The following is a 19,529-nucleotide window of genomic DNA, read 5'->3' on the forward strand; positions in this document are numbered from 1 at the left end:
TGAGATGTGCTCCTAGAACGCCTGAAGGTACTACTTCAATGTTGGTCCTCTGTATGTGGCCAGGCTGTGTAAAAGTCTCACACATGTGGTATTGCCATACTCAGGAAGAGTAGCAGAATGTGTTTTGGGGTGTGATTTTTGCTATATACATGCTATGTGTTGGAAATATCTTATAAACAGACAACTTTGTGTAAAAAAAAATGTGTTTTCATTTTTTTCCACGTTTTCCAAAAACTTCTGGAAAAAAATGAACCGTTCAAAAGACTTATTATGCCTCAAAGATTATACGTCGGGGTGTTTTCTTTCCAAAATGGGGTAATTTTGTGGGCAATTCAATTGTCCTGGTGCTCCAGAGCCTTCAACATTGTAATAGGTGGTTGAGAAATGAGATGTGTCATTTATGCCTGTAGAACGCCTGAAGGTGCCACTTCAATGTTGGGCCTTTGTATGTGGCCAAGCTGTGTAAAAGTCTCACACATGTGGTATCGCCATACTCGGGAAGAGTAGCCAAATCTATTTTAGGGTGTAATTTGTTGTATGCATATGTTATGTGTGAGAAATAACCTGATAATATGACAATTTTGTAAAAAAAAAAAAAAAAATCTTCAAATTGCAAAGGATTGTGGGAAAAAATTACAACTTAAAAAAACTCACCATGCTACTTACTTAGTCTACTTTCTAAAAAGGGGTCATTTGGGGGGTATTTGTATTTTTCTGACTTGTTAGTGTCTCTAGAAATGAGATGCACCTGATGTACTGAAGGCCTGATCATATGTGATCTATTTTCAGTGATTGGCACCATAGTTTGTAGACTCTATAACTTTCACAAAGACCAAATAATATATACTAATGTGGGTTATTTTTACCAAAGATATGTAGCAGTATAAATTTTGACCCAAATTTATGAAGAAAAAATACTAATTAGAAGAATTTTATGACAGAAACAAAGAAAAATGCATTGTTTTCACAAAATTTACGGCCTTTTTTTAATTTATAGCACAAAAAATAAAAAACCCACTAGTGATTAAATACAACCAAAAAAAACTCTATTTGTGTGAAAAAAGACACAAGTAATTGTCATTCAAACTGTAAGAGCGCTGAAAGCTGAAAATTTGTCTGGGCAGTGCACTGTATTGAGGTGGTTAAACACACATGCTTGTCTGTGTATATATGTGTATATATATATATATATATATATATATATATATATATATATATATATATATATATATGTATATATATACTATGATGTCAAAAGTATTGGGCCACCTGCCTTTACATGCACACTAACTTTTTAATGACATCCCAGTCTTAGTCCGTAGGGATCAATATTGAGTTGGCCTACCCTTTGCAGCTATAACAGCTTGAACTCTTCTAGGCTGTCAACACTAGGAGTGTGTCTATGGAAATGTTTGACCATTCTTTCAGAAGTGCATTTGTGAGGTCAGGAACTGATGTTAGACGAGAAGGCTTGGCTCGCAGTCTGCACTGTAATTCCCCCCAAAGATGTTCTATCAGGTTCAGGTCAGGACTGTGCAGGTCAGTTAAGTTCCTCCACCCCAAACTCTTTCAAACTCTTTCATACATGTCTTTATGGACCTTGCTTTGTGCACTGGTCCAAATCATTTGGTGGAAGGGGGATTATGGTGTGGGGTTGTTTTTCAGTGGTTGAGCTTGTCCCTTTAGTTTCAGTGAAGGGAACACTAAAGGCATCAGGATACCAAGACATTTTGGACAATTTCATGCTCCAACTTAGTTGGAAGTTTGGGGATGGCCCCTTCCTGTTCCAACATGACTGCACACCAGTGCACAAACAACGTCCATAAAGACAAGGACTTAGCAAGGGTGGTGAAAAATGTAATTATAGTGCAAAAATTCACATTATAATAGCAACAAAAACATATAAAATTAAGTGTAACAATCTAAAAAAATAAGTGCTATAATGGTGTGAACCTCCCAACTAAAAAGTTGTTGCACTTAAGGTTAATCTGTATAGCCAATATCTATAGAAGGGGTTTCCACCATCCCTGCTAAGTTTCATTTTATACAGTATGTCTTATTTTCAGTTTGTGTATTATATGTGAATGGCTATCAGAGACCGGTATTGTCGTAATATTGAAGCCTATTGAAATTCCCATACATTAGAGAATTCCACCATAAATGTTAAGTTACTGATCAGTAAGTTAGTGCTGCACTTTTATTTTTTTTGTGGTGTGGGAACACATAACAGTGCTTAGCAGCAAGCTTTATACCTCTAGTAGTTTATTGTAAATAGTAGTGTGGTGATTACCTATTATTCTAAAGATCGGCATTTGGAATTATTAAAGATCAACAGATTTCAGTTGTGCCCCACCAGGCCGGCCCCCCATGGACAATGTGCTGGCTGCTGAGTTCATCATCCCATCCCTGCACTCAGTGCACTGATTGGCAGCACTGATAGGCAGCTATGATTGGCACTAATAGGCAGCACTGATTGACACTAATAGAAAGTACTGATTGGCATTGATGGGCCCTGATAGGTGGCACTTATTGGCAGCAGTAATGGCACTGATAGTCAGCACTGATAGGCAGCATTTAGTGGCACTGATTGGCAGCACTGGGCACTAATTGGCAGCACTGATGGACACTGATAGGTGGCACTCATGGGCATTGATTGCCAGCACTGATGGGCACTGATTGGAAACACTGGCACTGAATGGCACTGGTAGGTGGCACTGATTGGAAAAACGGATTGGCACTGATAACTGTTGCATAGGTTGGCACTGATATTAGGCGGCCCTGATTGGCACTGATTGGAAGCACTGACAAGTGGCACTGATTGGAAGCACTGATTGGCACTGACAGATGCCACTTAGAGAGACCTTGTACTCCTCCACCTTCCATATGAAGATGCCCCACAGATGCTCAATAGGGTTTAGGTCTGTAGACATGCTTAGCCAGTCCATCACCTTTACCCTCAGCTTCTTTACCAAGGCAGTGGTTGTTTCAGAGGTGCGTTTGGGGTCGTTATGTTGGAATACTGCCCCGCGGCCCAGTCTCTGAAGGGAGGGGGTCATGCTTTGCTTCAGTATATCACAGTACATGTTGACATTCATGGTTCCCTCAATGAACTGTATCTCCACAGTGCCGGCAGCACTCATGCAGCCCCAGACCATGACACTCCCACCACCATGCGTGACTGAAGACAAGACAAACTTGTCTTTGTACTCCTCACCTGGTTGCTGCCACACACGCTTCACACCATCTGATCCAAATACGTTTATCTCGTCTTGTCTAATCTGACCACAGGACATGGTTCCATTAATCCATGTTCTTAGTCTGCATGTCTTCAGCAAACTGTTTGCAGGCTTTCTTGTGCATCATCTTTAGAAGAGGCTTCCTTCTGGGATGACAGCCATGTAGACCAATTTGATGCAGTGTGCAGTCTGAGCATTGACAGGCTGACCCCCACCCCTTCAACCTTTGCAGCAATGCTGGCAGTATTTATATGTCCATTTCCCAAAGACAACCTCTGGATATGACGCTGAGCATGTGCACTCAACTTCTTTGGTCGATCATGGTAAGGCCTTCTGAGTGGAACCTGTCCTGTTAAACCGTTGTATGGTTTTGGCCACCGTGCTGCAGCTCAGTTTCAGGGCATTGGCAATCTTCTTATAGCCTAGGCCATCTGTATGTAGAGCAACAATTCTTTTTTGTTCAGATCCTCAGAGTTCTTTGCCATGAGGTGCCATGTTGAACTTGCAGTGATATATACAGTTGTGCTCATAAGTTTACATACCCTGGCAGAATTTATGTTTTCATGGCCATTTTTCAGAGAATATGAATGATAACACAAAAACTTTCCTTTCACTCATGGTTAGGGTTTGGCTGAAGCCATTTATTAGCAATCAACTGTGTTTACTCTTTTTAAATCATAATCACAACAAAATCTATCCAAATGACCCTGATCAAAAGTTTACATACCCTAGTTCTTAATACCGTGTATTGCCCCCTTTTACATCAATGAAGCATTTTGTGGTATTTGTGGATGGGGCTCTTTATCTTCTCAGATGGTAAAGCTGCCCATTCCTCTTGCCAAAAAGATCTCCCACAGTGGCTGAGTGATATTGAGGTCAGGAGACTGAGATGGCCACTCCAGAACCTTTACTTTATTCTGCTATAGCCAATGGCAGGTTGACTTGGCCTTGTGTTCTGGATCATTGTCATGTTGGAATGTCCAAGTACGTCCTATGCGCAGTTTCCTGGCTGATGAATGAAAATGTTCCTTCAGTATTTTTTGATAACATACTGCATTCATCTTGCCATCAATTTTGAAAACATTTCCTGCTCCTTTGTAGCTCACACATTCCTAAAACATCAGCAATCCACCTCCGTGTTTCACAGTAGGAATGGTGTACCTTTCATCATAGGCCTTGTTGGCTCCTCTCCAAATGAAGCGTTTATGGTTGTGGCCAAAAAGCTCAACTTTGGTCTTATCACTCCAAATTACTTTGTATCAGAACGTTTGAGGCTTGTCTCTGTGCTGTTTGGCGTATTGTAAACGGGATACTTTGTGGCATTTGCATAGTAATGGCTTTCTTTTGGCGACTCAATAATGCAGCCCATCTTTCTTCAAGTGCCTCCTTATTGTGCATCTTGAAACAGCCACACCACGTTTTCAGAGAGTCCTGTATTTCACTTGACGTTATTAGTGGGTTTTTCTTTGCATCCTGAACAATTTTCCTGGCATTTGTGGCTGAAATTTTAGTTCTACCTGATCTTGGTTTGGTTTCAACAGAACCCCTCATCTTTCACTTTTTGATTAAAGTTTGAACACTGCTGATTGGCATTCTCAATTCCTTGAATATCTTTTTATATCACTTTCCTGTTTTATACAGTTCAACTACATAGTTACATAATTAGTAAGGTTGAATAAAGACACCAGTCCATCCAGTTCAACCTGAGTGAGTGTCTACAAATGTCCCTATCCCTGTACATTGCACAATCACATCGGTCCCTACCCTCAAGGAGCCCACAATCCAAGGTCCCCCATTCATATACTAGGGCCAATTTTGGACAGAAGCCAATTAACCTACCTGCATGTCTTTGGAAAACGACCTTTTCCCACAGATCCTTTGACAGTCATTTGGGTCGTTTTTGTTGTGATTATGATTTAAAAAGAGGAACACAGTTGATTGATAATAAATGGCTTCAGCCAAAGACCACACGTGAATGATAACGCAAAAACTTTTCTTTCATAGTCTCTGAAAATTGGCCAAGAAATCATAAATTCTGCCAGGGTATGTAAACTTATGAGCACAACTGTATATAGCAGCTACTGACAATTCATTGCCTCTGACTTACAATCATGTGCAAAAGGATGTATGCCCCACGAAAATTGTAGATTTTGCAACATATTTGAACAGACAAACATTGCCTACAGATAAAGGCGATATACTTAAATAAAACACATGAAGTTTGCATAAAAAGAAAGAATCACGACACCCCCAACCAGCGCAGGTAAATAAACAATAAGGAGCGGTCTCAGCCTATACCACCACACCATACACCCTGCATCCACCTCCACCACACACCCTGATGCATTTTGTCCACTGAGACTTAGTTGTAGGGTCTTTTTTTTTAGGCCGCGTACACACGGGCGGACTGTTCGCCCAACTTTGTCAGCTGAACAGTGTTTGGGCGGACAGTCCGCTCGTGTGTGGGCTTTCAGCGGACAGTTTCAGCGGACAGTTTGACGAACAAGGTTTTTCGGAAATTCCGTAAAACTGTCCGCTGAAACCTTGTTTGAGCGAACAGTCCGCCCGTGTGTAGGCTTGTTCGTCAAACTAAGTTCCGCGCATGCTCAGAAAGGATTTACACGCCGAAAGTTATAATGCAGTGTATAGGACGTCGTATTTTTCGTCCCGTCGTACGTGCCGTTCACGTCATCGCGCACGGTTTCAGCAAACTGTTCGTTCGTCGTGTGTGGGCATGTCCGTCCATGCTAATTTTGAGCGGACTGTTTGCCGAAACTGTTTGACGGACAAAGTTGGGCGAACAGTCCCCGCGTGTGTACGCGGCCTCACACTTACTAGCTCTCTGGATTGATATATATAGAAGCCTGCCCCCCTTGTTCTGGGACACAGGGATATGCTTTTACCTCTACTTTGAGAGGCACCAAAAGGAATATAACAGGCCACAAGAAGTCTGTGTTTTCTATAATTTATTCAACAAAAATATAAACATAATGTGTCAAAAGTGATGGTGTTCTGTAAAAAGCACATCATTGCCATCAGAAGCTGAATTGCAATTTTCTTTTCATAAATTACTTCCAGTAGGCATTTTTGTAAAATTGCTTACCACGTCTCCATGCAAAATTATTTTAGCTGCAAGCTGTTTTTTGGTTTTATAGTTAGGTTGAAAAAAAGACAAAGGTTTGTGATAGGGGCCCGCTCGCCCTGCATATGGGGGTACAGATTCTCTTGTGTATACGATCATAAATGCCCAGGACAGGGGGGTGTTCATGTGCAAGTCAACATTATGGTGGCTTGGAGATGAGCCATATACTGTATGCAGTAAGTACATATACAGATTCCCTCTGTAAAATGTGTTGCCCCATGTTACTACAAACCTTCCTTGATGCACAGTATGTTGCATTTAGGAGGGATATTGTTGAGCCCATGCACTCCAGCCCCGAGTACTTCTGCCACCTCACTCCCAATGACAGAATGCAGCTGACCTCTAGACCTCATGCGTGCTCAAAATGAACTCCTCGCTCCTGTACCATGTGCATAGGTACACATGGTCTCCATATCATGTGTTCAGCCCCAGTTACTTTGGGAAAATGACCGCTAGGGAGGCAGACAGATCACGACGACCTTGCTACCAGAGATAGCCCACACTTCCTGACTGGCTGCTATACACTTCCCACCAGTTCTTGGTTACCCGTGGCAACTACTCTCCATCTCCACAACTCATGCCGTGTTAACCCTTTGTTAGTGTCCTTGTTTCATACTCCATGTGTGGTTTACAAGCCCTTTTCTTCTGATACGTCATATTTTACCATTTACCCCTTGAATAACTTCAGACCAGTCTTAGAACATTTTGGAAACTTTACTGAGAACTCTTGTGGCAATGTCCATACAAGTGTAATACAGTTCCAACCCTAAGGCCCCTTTCACACGGGACGGATCAGTAATGATCTGCCCCGTGATGATCCGCTTGCTCAGCGGGGATAGCTCTGTTGTCCCCGCTGAGCCGGCGGCAGACAGGGCGGTCTCTGCACACTGTGCAGGGACCGCCCTGTCAGCTCCCCATTCTCCTATATGGGGGATCGGATGAGCACGGACCGTCTGTCCTTGTTCATCCGATCCGCTCTGCAGACGGATAGAAAAATAGGATTTTCCTCCATCTGCAGAATCGGACAATAGCGGAGGCGGACGATAGCGGGTGTCTGTGGATGGTTATCCGCAGGCACCCGCTATCCCATAGGAATGCATGTATGTCCGTATTTCATCCGCAAACGGATGGATGAAATACGGACATAATGTCCGCATGTGTGAAAGGGGCCTTACTAAGTTGATGCTGCCCAGGCATACTTAAAAAGGTGTAGTCCATGACTGATGTCCTCCAAAGTTGTCAGATTTCTCGGAATCTCTGATATTTTTCTCAGACCCAACCCTCCCCCTATTTATGTATGCATTCAGCTTTATAAAAGAATCTACTGAGCTGGCCAGAATTTTAAGGAAAAAACTTTTAGGAGGGAAGTTTAAGGAAAGAAACTTTTATTTAAATGCCCATCAATGCAGCTTTATCAGTGTCCATCTGCAGCCTTGTCAATGTAATTTGCAGCCTTGTCATTCAGCTTTGTCAGTGTCATTTGTAGCCTTGTCAGTGTTATTTTCAACTTTGCCATTTAAAAATGGCGCCGCTGAGATACAGAGCTAGATGTCCTGCTCCTCCCGCCATTCTCGGTGGCTTTTGGCTGCCTCTGGCCGTTCTCGGCAGCTTTTGGACACCTTCAGCTGTTCTCGGCAGCTTTCGGCCGCACGCGGGTGCCGAGAACGGCTAGCCCCGCCCTCGCTCCTACCCCATAGGACCCCCACCCATAAATTTTCAGACTGAGCCAAAGGCCTGCATTCCTTTTTTGTCCTCCTCACTCATGAGGACCATTTCGTATGATGTTTCCTACTTTTTGGAAGACGTGGCGACCAGGGTCTCACGTGGAACAGCCATGCAGATATTGGGAGCATCCTGTGGTGTCCAGAAGTTTCCAGAGTGGCTCCAGCAGTCACCAAGTCCCTAGCTAACAGCGGGGTGGTGAATGGCATACATGCACAGAATTCTGACACCTGTAATAATGGAAGCTCTGCCAATGGCAAGCAGTTGTGCCCGGTTGGATGCCCTGCAAACAGCAGGTGTCCTCTGAAGTGTGCCCAGCATGATGGTGTTGGTATTCCTTTAGCAGTGGTTAACCCCTTTAGGGGGTTTCTCTCACCTAGCAAACAAACAACTGTTAGGCCGCGTACACACGCGCGGACTGTTCGCCCAACTTTGTCCGTCCAACAGTTTCAGCAAACAGTCCGCTCAAAATTAGCATGGACGGACATGCCCACACACGACGAACGAACAGTTTGCTGAAACCGTGCGCGATGACGTGAACAGCACGTACGACGGGACGAAAAATACGACGTCCTATACACTGCATTATAGCTTTCGGCGTGAAAATCCTTTCTGAGCATGCGCGCAACTTTGTTTGACGAACAAGCCTACACACGAGCGGGCTGAAATTCGGGCTGAAATTCCGAAAAACCTTGTCCGTCCAACTGTCCGCTGAAACTGTCCGCTGAAAGCCCACACACGAGCGGACTGTCCGCCCAAACACTGTTCAGCGGACAAAGTTGGGCGAACAGTCCGCCCGTGTGTACGCGGCCTTACTTTTTCTTTCTGGACAGCTTAAAGCGGAAGTAAACCCATCCATAAAACAGTTTCATTTTCGGCATATGCCAGAAATGTAACACTCTCATTGGTTGTGCTCTCAACCAAATTGTCAAACCATCCAATGGCTGGAGTCATAAGTGATCACATGCTCGGCATCATGGCAGTTGTAGATTAAACAGAGGCAAAGATGGCAGTTTCCTTGGCTGGAAATGATAGGAGGGTTTACTTACACTTTAAGAAACTCCAGCTGCAGTTTGAATTGGGAAGGTTATTTAATAAACTCCTGCATGGCTTGAATAGCAAATGTACATGTTATAATATTTATTTTATAAAAAAATGGACCCTCGCGCTACTGAGTGCTAAACGTGAAAATATAGCTAGGTATGTGTAAGAAATGGAAAAATAGAAAATGTACCAATATACAATAAACAGTGGAGTGATACAAAAGTGCAAGTGTTACTAAATATAAAATGCAGCGGGACAAAATAGTTAACACAAACTATCGCATCAAAATAAATAGAGTAAAGAGTCCTGCGCAAATCGTGCCACTGAAAAAATATTATGAGTTAAATATGAAAAAATGAAAATAAAAGTCAATAAAAAATCAATCAAAAATTCAGAAATAACACACCGTTGAGTGAAAATATAAAGTGAAGAGCAGGAGAAAAAACGGGACCAAGTGTTCCAAAATAGATAAATCCAGGCTCTCAGAACTCTCACCTCAAGATGAAATAATCAGACAAAATGAAAATAACCCCAAAAACTTCTCCTTTGCTTCTCCGTATACAATGACCAAGGAATTGTAGATAAAGCATGTAGTATACACTTCTGCCACTAGAGGGCCATTTCCAGCTCTTGAATATAACACTGCAGCTTATGGACTTGTAATTCCGTGGTATAGAACTTAAAAAGAACACAGAGGAGAGTGGGAAAGGGAGAGAGAGAGAGAGGGGACTCCAATCGTGTAGTGGTTTCGATGAATGGACAAATTTATTAAGCAATAAAAATAGACTCTCACATTTGCAAGAAAAAATTCAAACAGATAGAGTAAAATGGAGATCTGGCGTTTTCTGTCAGTCTTACGCTGCTTCCGGTTTGTCCTACGGCCACTCCCTACGCGTTACGTCACGTCATGTGACTTCTTCATGGAGATCCCCATGAAGAAGTCACATGACGTGACGTAACGCGTAGGGAGTGGCCGTAGGACAAACCGGAAGCAGCGTAAGACTGGCAGAAAACGCCAGATCTCCATTTTACTCTATCTGTTTGAATTTTTTCTTGCAAATGTGAGAGTCTATTTTTATTGCTTAATAAATTTGTCCATTCATCGAAACCGCTACACGATTGGAGTCCCCTCTCTCTCTCCCTTTCCCCCTCTCCTCTGTGTTCTTTTTAAGTTCTATACCACGGAATTACAAGTCCATAAGCTGCAGTGTTATATTCAAGAGCTGGAAATGGCCCTCTAGTGGCAGAAGTGTATACTACATGCTTTATCTACAATTCCTTGGTCATTGTATACGGAGAAGCAAAGGAGAAGTTTTTGGGGTTATTTTCATTTTGTCTGATTATTTCATCTTGAGGTGAGAGTTCTGAGAGCCTGGATTTATCTATTTTGGAACACTTGGTCCCGTTTTTTCTCCTGCTCTTCACTTTATATTTTCACTCAACGGTGTGTTATTTCTGAATTTTTGATTGATTTTTTATTGACTTTTATTTTCATTTTTTCATATTTAACTCATAATATTTTTTCAGTGGCACGATTTGCGCAGGACTCTTTACTCTATTTATAATATTTATTTTGTTAACAATGTGGAGTCCTCTCTTAAACTTACTGAGATTTGTTTATTTCTGCAACAAGTCCTTGTGCCACTGCAGCCTAATACCCCTATGTGTTTTCTGCTCCATGCAGATTATAGCTGAATGGGGGCAGTGTCTTCCTTACTGATACTGTTCCTGGATTGTCAGCCCTTCTGCAGGCCTCTTAAAGCTGGTGTATGGAAAGCTGACAAATGGACACTTGCTATTATCTCCAGATCTACATGTACAATGCACACCGTAAACTAGGCTTTTGCTGCTCATGCCTTGGCTGATAAAACCCTGTATGAATTTCCTGCCTTGTTCAGACATCCAGGGAGCAAGATGACAACAACCAACAGGTTGCCATGGGTATTCAAGACACTCTAAAGGAGTCTGTTACAACTCTCCCTGTACAGACTGCCCCCCCATATCCAGACTGGCCCCTGACATCCAGACTGCCCCCCCTGACATCCACAGACTGGCCCCTCGATATGCAGACTGCCCCCCGACATCCATATTAGCCACCCCACATCCAGACTGGCCCCCGACATACACAGACTGGCCCTGACATCCAGACTGGCCCCCGACATCCTCCTGACGTGGCACGCCATAGTTGCTGCGCGGAAAGACTTTGAACTGCGGCGTCGCCCACTGCATTTCACAGACACTGGCAGCGGGGGTGGGCGGCGTGGCAGCATCTCTATTGAAGTTTCTGATCTTCTTTAAAATGGAAGCCGGCGGAGACATTTTTCTCCACCGGCCGCAGACCCCTAGCGGCCGGCGGCAAAAACGGGAGACAAACCGAATTTCTCGGGACATTTCCCCAGACAAAATTAAATCCTAACCCCGGGAATGTCCCGGGAAATTCGGGACAGTTGGCAACTATGCAGGCCCAGTCAACGGGCCAATTTAACCCTCTTCAAACCATTCCTAAAAGCAATATACAGATGAGGAAGATCTTTGAGCAGGTTTTTGTACCTTCTTTTGTAAGGCTGCTAGGATGTCTAAAATGCCAGAGGTACCTGCAATGTAAGTATCCAGTATTGTATTCCAGGTTTCTCCAAATACAGTTTTTTTTGGGGGGGGGGGTCTGTTGCTCTATTATCGGGTGTAGCTAACTTCCTTATGCTGTTAATATCTATCCATAGGGTTTCTGTTGGCTATGATTGAAACCCTACTTGCACCCGGAGGATGCAGGGACTGTGACATCGTAAGGGGGCGGGGTCACCATGTGACATCGACCGGTGACCCCGTCCCTTGTCCTTATATAAGTCGCCGCACGCCACGTCCCTGGCATTGCAGCTGGAGAGAGCGTCGAGTCAACATCTCCAGAAGAAGAAGAAGAATGGAAGGCGGTGGCAGCGGCGGCGGCGGTGACAGAAGACCGGGCCACCGCTAGTAAAAGAACTGGAAGAAGAAGCGGTGGCCCGGCAAGAACAACCGAAGAGGGGGACAAGACCCCCCGAAGTAGTAAGAAGAGGGCGGCGACAAAGAAGAAAGCCGGGCTCCTCCGCTAGTAAAAGAGCTAGCAGAAGATAGCGGAGGAGTCTGGCGAGAAGACCCCCAACGATGGAAGAAGACCCCCGGAGCTGTGCAATAAACTATTTTAACCCTTGTGTGTTGTGTTTTTTTTTCATTTTTTTCACAGGTGAATGGGTAGGGGTACATTGTACCCCATACTCATTCACATAGGGTGGGGGGGCCGCTATCCGGGGGCCCCTTTATTAAAGGGGGCTCCCGGATTCCCCGGGAGCCCCCACCCGCAGACCCCGACAACCAACGGCCAGGGTTGTCGGGAAGAGGCCCTTGTCCTCATCAACATGAGGACAAGGTGCTTTGGGGGTGGGGGGGCCACGCAGCCCCCCTTCCCCAAGGCACCCCCCATGTTGGGGGCACACCGCCTGGTATAGCTCGGGGGGGGGGGGGCGCTCGCTCGTCCCCACCCCCTTTCCTGACCGGCCGGGCTGCGTGCTCGGATGGGGTCTGGTATGGATTTTGGGGGGACCCCATGCCTTTTTTTAGGCGTAGGGGATTCCCCTTAAAATCCCTACCGGACCTAAGGGCCTGGTATGCCCCCGAGAAGGCATGCAGGCTTCATGAGTGAGGCGACATTATCGCCGCTCTCGCTACTATAGGAAAATGACATTTTCCTATTGCAGCCAGCGCGAGAACCAGCGCAACGGGATCGCGCTGTTAGAGAAGCCTGTCTCCGGGAACATGCAAAAAACTCTTGGTACAATAACAAACACAATATCGGCGGCACCTACTGTAGGTGGCCACACCCCATCTATTCTATCATTCTCCTCTCCCAAAATAAACAACCAGGCCTAAAAAGTGTAAGGCTCTGGCCAAATTTACCTATCACTACCTATGAAACCCTATCTAGCACCCCCCTAAAGGGGGGGGGGGGTGAGCACTACAACAGTATAATTTTTTTTCATATTTTTTTTAACAAACATTAATATTGATATTAAAATCATATTGGGGCCCCCTTGTAAATCTTTAATTTTCAACTTTCCTTTTCAAGAGCATTTTTTACTAACTTATTATCTGCAGTGTCGGGACCACGCTACATGGAATCCTTTTTTACAAAAACACATTTTGAAATAGCTGGAGAAATACCAGGAGTCTAGTTCAATGTGTGTATTCTTTATAATGCAGCACATTGCAGCATTCAAAATAAAAAAGCATTATGCATATAACTGTAAAGGTATAATCTGAAAAAAAATGTGTTTAGCACACCTTGGAATTTTGCTACAAAAATTTAAATTAAAAAATTGTGTAAACTAATATTTTAAAAGCTGTGTTTACAAAGAATGTGCTTTCTGAATGACTACAAGGAAATTTCTTAAACACATGATTTCTTTCATATCTTTAACCTTGAGCTGTACACTCAAGTCACATTAGCATTGTTATCTTGTGTTCCACCTCACTGGGTGCGATCTTTTAACAAACTGTAGCAGAAAATAAAAAAACAGCTAAAATGAACTGCTTGGTACATGTATCAGTTATTGTTATTTACTAAGGGTACCTACAAATATTCGGTGGTGTTGGACATGTAGCAGACGGCTGACCTCAGGCAACTCTGCTGCTTAAGTAACAAACAATAGGATTTTAATAACAGCTTGCCTGTAAAATCCCTTTCTTTGAAGTACATCACAGGACACAGAGCCATAGCAGTTACTACAGGCATACCCCACTTTTAAGTACACAATGGGGTTTATTTACTAAAGCTGGAAAGTGCAAAATCAGGCTCACTTCTGCATAGAAAGAAACCAGTGAGCTTCCAGGTTTTATTACCAAAGCTTAATTGAACAAGCTGGGGTTAGAAGCTCATTGGTTTCTATGCAGAAGTGAGCCTGATTTTACACTTTCCAGCTTTAGTAAATAAACCCCATTGTGTACTTAAAAGTGGGGTAAGCCTGCATGTGGGTTATAGGCCACCTTCAGGCAATGGACACTGGCAGGCCCTAAATTAAAAAGTGCACTCCCTATATAACCCCTCCCACTGGTGGGAGTACCTCAGTTTTGTAGCAAAGCAATACACGTGTATACCAAGAAGGGAGGGACCGCCGTGTCCCGTGATGTATTTCAAAGAAAAGGATTTTACAGGTAAGCTGTTATAAAAATCGTATTTTCTTATCGTACATCACGGGACACACAGCCATAGTAGTTACTATGTGGGATGTCCCATAGCAATGCCAACTGAAAGGAGGGAGACACAACAAAAGTAGGGCACCAAGAGACTAGAGGACTCATAATGCAGCCTGCAGTACACTGCGCCCAAAGGCGATATCCTCATGCCTGTTACATCTACTTGATAGAATCTGGTAAAAGAATGGACTGAAGACCAAGTTGCAGCCTTGCAGATTTAAGCCATGGAGGCTTGGTGATGCACTGCCCAAGAAGCACTAACAGCCCTGGTGGAGTGTGTTTTAATATGAAAAGGAGGAATTTTCCTCTTTATACCATAAGCTTGAACAATCACTTGACAAATCCATTTAGAAATGGCAGATGTCGATGCTGCCTGTCCTCTTTTAGGACCGTCTGGCAACACAAACAAAACAATATTCTGGTTTAAGTGAAAACCCGATACTACCTTTGGTAGGAATTCAGGATGAGGCCGCAATACAACCTCATCCTTATGAACAAACCAAAATGGCTCTTTACAAGAAAGAGCAGCCAACTCTGATACTCTTACATAGTTACATAGTTAGTAAGGTTGAATAAAGACACCAGTCCATCCAGTTCAACCTGAGTGAGTGTCCACAATTGTCCCTATCCCTGTACATTGCACACTCACATCAGTCCCTACCCTCAAAGAGCCCATGATCCAGGGTCCCCATTCATATACCAGGGCCAATTTTGGACAGAAGCTAATTAACCTACCTGCATGTCTTTGGAATGTAGGAGGAAACTGGAGTACCCAGAGGAAGCCCACGCAGGAACAGGGAGAACATGCAAGCTCCATGCAGGTAGTGTAGTGGTTGGGATTCGAACCAGTGACTCTTTTTACTGCTAGGCGAGAGTGCAAACCACTACACCACTGTGCCGTCCCTTCTTGCAGAAGATATGGCAACCAAGAAAATAATTTTTCCCCCCATCAAGGGGACCAAAGGAATATCTCGTATTGGCTCAAAAGGCTGCTTCTGAAAGCTGACAGGACTAAAATTAAGTCCCAAGGGTGACCAAACTGGAGGATTAATCCACGTTACTCCCTGAAAAAAGTTACAAACCAGAGAGTGTGAAGCAAGTGGTTATGAAAAAAAGAATGATAAGGCCGAAATCTGGCCTTTGATAGTACTCAAGGCCAGCTTAATTTCCAATCCTATCTCTAGGAATTCAAGGATCCTACCTATGACATATTTCCTGGAGTGCGAACCCCTGGATTCACACAAGGAGACATATGCCTTCCAGATTCTATAGTATATGACACTGTAGGCTGGCTTCCTAGCATTAGCCAAAGTAGAAAGTACTGAAGCTAACAGCCCATGAGCTTTCAGAATGTGGGTCTCAATAGCCAAACCACTAAATTTAGCATTTGTAAGGTAGGATGGAATACCGGACCTTGCGAGAGAAGGTCTGGCCATAGTGATAGGGTCCAAGGGTCCCTACCACCATCTTTACAATCTCGGCAAACCAAGATCTCCTAAGCCACACTGGGGCCACGAGAATCACCTCTTTCCCTCCTGCGAGAAGGCGCGGAAGCAGCAGAACAGGAGGGAACGCATAGATCAGTGAAAAACTGATCCTAATGAAAAACCAAGGCATCTGTTCCATATGCCATCGGATCCCTTGTCCTTGACTCAAAGTTGTTGATCTTGTTGTTGAACCAGGAAGCAAACAAATCCACATCTGGAACTCCCCATCTTTTGCATATTGACAGAAAGATGTTGGGGTGAAGGGACCATTCTCCCGGGAACAATTGTTGGTGACTCAAGTAGTCCACCTGCCAATTCTCTATCCCTGGAATGAAAATTACAGATAGGAATGTTGTTTTCTGCCCAACATAGAATATGATTCACCTTTTTTTGGGCTGCACGGCTTCTTGTGCCCCCTTGGTGATTGATATAGGCCACAGCTGTGGCATTGTTGGATTGGATCCTGACAGGACAATTCCGTAGTTTGAGCGTCCAGGCCTCGAGGGCCAAGTGTACTGCCCGAATCTTTAGAATATTGATGTGCAAGGTCATCTCTGATTTGGACCATTTCCTTTGGACAGATGCTTCTTCCAGGACTGCCTCAGCCCAGAAAGCTGGCATCTGTTGTTACCACCTTCCAGGTAACTGGTAGAAAGGATTTCCCTTTTTGAAGATTCTTGGATATCAACCACCAATTGAGGCTCTGATGCACATTGGAGGATAAACGCATTGCGAAGTCCAGAGCTTGGACCTTCTTGTTCCAAGTTGACAGGATACTGTTTTGCAGCAATTTTGCATTCCTCTTTGTTTCGACCAACTGAATCAGTTCCCTTATGGAACTGATCCTTTCCTGGGGAAAAAAATACACTCTTCTGAGCTGTATCTATGATAAGCTACAAGTACTGCAATCTCCTTGATGGTTTTAAGGAGGATTCCCCTAAGTTGAGAAACCAACCTAGGTATTCCAGGTAGCTGACTGTGGTGACCAAAGTTTGGATTAAGCGGACTACCGATTGATTTGTCAAAAGAAGACCGTCTAAGTAGGCTAGTATTATTATACCTTGAGCCCTTAACCTGGCTAAAGGAGGAGCCAGGACCTTTGTAAACACTTGAGGTGCAGTAGGTAGACCAAAAGGCAGAGCTACAAACTGGAAATTAAGATTTTCTACCTCAAAGCGTATACATTTCTGGTGAGCGGGGAAAAACGGCACATGGAGATAAGCATCCTTGATGTCGACTCACGCCTGCTGTTCGCTGCTGATTGAATTGACTCCATGCAAAAAGAACGGATATTCAAAAAAAATGGTTTAGATCTTTGAGATCCAAAATGGGTTTGACATCCCTGTTTGGTTTTGGAACCGTGACATGAATAGGTTTCACTCTTTGGGACAAGAGATGATCCAAAGCTAGAAAGAGAGACTTATTTTTCACTGGATCTCTGGGAACGTTTCATCTGAGAAAATAAGGAGATAGGAACTCTCAGAACTCTAGTTTGTAACCTGGAGAATTGAGGAAACCACACATCTGTCTGGACATTGTTCCTTCCAGACCCTTGAAAACTGTAGAAGCCTTCCCCCCAATCGAGCAAGCGGGGGTGTCCCTTCATAAGGAGGCTTTAGTATTCTGTTTGGTGGGTTTACTCCCCCAGGTCCTCTTTTGGCCCTGGGACTGAACCTGAGGTTTACCTCTTGAACCTGACGATGGAGGCCGTCATGACTGCCTGGAGGCTAATGCCCCTGGCACTAGGGAAGAAGCTTGTTTAAAAGAAAAGTGCTTAAATTTCTTTTTAACTGGTAAAAAGGGAACTTTACCCATTAGAAATTCTTTGGATATACTTATCCAGATCATCTGAAACTGGCCAAGAGCTTTTTGCATGTCACTTCGGCTGACCAATTTTTCAACCATAGGATTCTACGCACATGCACCAGCCCTAGCATGAGCCGTGAGGCCTGGAGAATAGAGTCTTTCATAGCGTCTACTGTAAAACACAACGCGATCAGGAATACCGTATATACTCGAGTATAAGCCGAGATTTTCAGCCTCTTTTTTGAGGCTGAAAGTGCCCCCCTCGGCTTATACTCGAGTCATCGCTGTCTGCCCGCTCGATCAGCGTGTCGAGCAGACAGACAGCGGCCATTCTATTCAAAAGCCGCGCCTCCGGCTCCGCCTTCGCCTGTGATAGGCGGAACACTGAATTTCCCAGCAGCCTGTGTTCCGCCTATCACGGACATCGTATCATCCTCGTACTACGGACGAGGATGATACGACGTCTGTGATAGGCGGAACACAGGCTGCTGGGAAATTCAGTGTTCCGCCTATCACAGGCGAAGGCGGCGGCGCAGCTTTTGAACTTTACAATGGCCGCCGACGAAGAGGGCACGGGACGGAGGCAAGGGAAGGCACGGCACGGGACGGGACGGGACGGCGGCGGCAAGGCACGGCACGACACGGGACGGATGCAAGGAGGCAAGTCACGGCACGGGACGGAGGCAAGGAGGCAAGGCACGGGACGGAGGCTCGGGACAAAGGTAGGCTGGACACACACACACACACACACACACACACACACACACACACACACACACACACACGGATGGAGACACACACAGGGATGGATGGATGGATGGATGGAGACACACACACACACAGGGATGGATGGATGGATGGATGGAGACACACACACACAGGGATGGATGGATGGATGGATGGAGACACACACACACAGGGATGGATGGATGGATGGACACACACACACACAGGGATGGATGGACGGACACACAGGGATGGACGGACACACAGGGATGGACGGACACACACACAGGGATGGACAGGCATGTCTCACCCTCGGCTTATACACGAGTCAATAAGTTTGCCAGTTTTTTTGGGGGTAAATTGGGGGCCTCGGCTTATATTCGGGTCGGCCTATACTCGAGTATATACGGTAACCTTCAGTACCTCTATAAATTGGTCCTTTAAGGACTGAGATACTGCCAGCGCAGGCTTAACAACTGAACCTGGAAGTGAACAAAAGGAATTCCAAGTTCTTATCCATTGGATCTTTTCGCATATGAGCATTGTCTACTGGACAAGTCAGGCTTTTGTTTACAGAGGACATAGTGTCAATTGATGGAATTCCCCATTTCTTTTAGGACTCTTCCTCCATAAGATAACGTATTGGAGGGAAAAACTATTTATCTGGGTGCTCCCACTCAGAATACATAAGCTTCCTTAGCCATGAATGGATAGGAAAAGCATGAACAGATTGTGGAGGCTTTAGTGAACCCAAACCAGAAGTCACTGATTGGCTGCATTAATGGCAGTAAAAATGTGGAACGGACCAATTCAGTGAGAGATTGTACCAACAACCTTTCCTGCAAACTAGATACTTCCGTATCAGGTTCTTCGGAAGAGGACACATCAGCCTCTTTTTGGTCCTCTCTCGCTCCTTGTTCCTCAGCAAGAGGGTCCTGAGCAACGGACGGGGACCTGCTACTCTTAGCCCCACTCTGGGATGCAATTAAAGCATCAATCTTTACTTCAAGATTATAATGGTTGAAGAAAAAGACCTCCTTAGTAACATACACAGGGGCTGCAGTGTTAAGAGCAGCTGCAACACTTACCCCTCCTGATGGCTCACTCTGACCAGCCATATTACTCTCAGGGGAGGATGCC

At 44.6% G+C, this 19,529-nt stretch overlaps 1 protein-coding gene across 2 annotated transcripts in view; it reads right to left on the reverse strand.

The window, feature by feature from the left end:
• The window catches only part of SLC60A1 (solute carrier family 60 member 1), a 171,877-nt gene that overhangs the window by 88,250 nt on the left and 64,098 nt on the right, over positions 1-19,529 (reverse strand). The gene's annotated exons all lie outside the window — the stretch shown is intronic.

This window comes from Lithobates pipiens, unplaced genomic scaffold (assembly GCF_037356315.1).
Source record: "Lithobates pipiens isolate NorthernLeopardFrog02 unplaced genomic scaffold, aLitPip1_a1.2 Scaffold_16, whole genome shotgun sequence".
Lineage (NCBI taxonomy): Eukaryota > Metazoa > Chordata > Amphibia > Anura > Ranidae > Lithobates > Lithobates pipiens.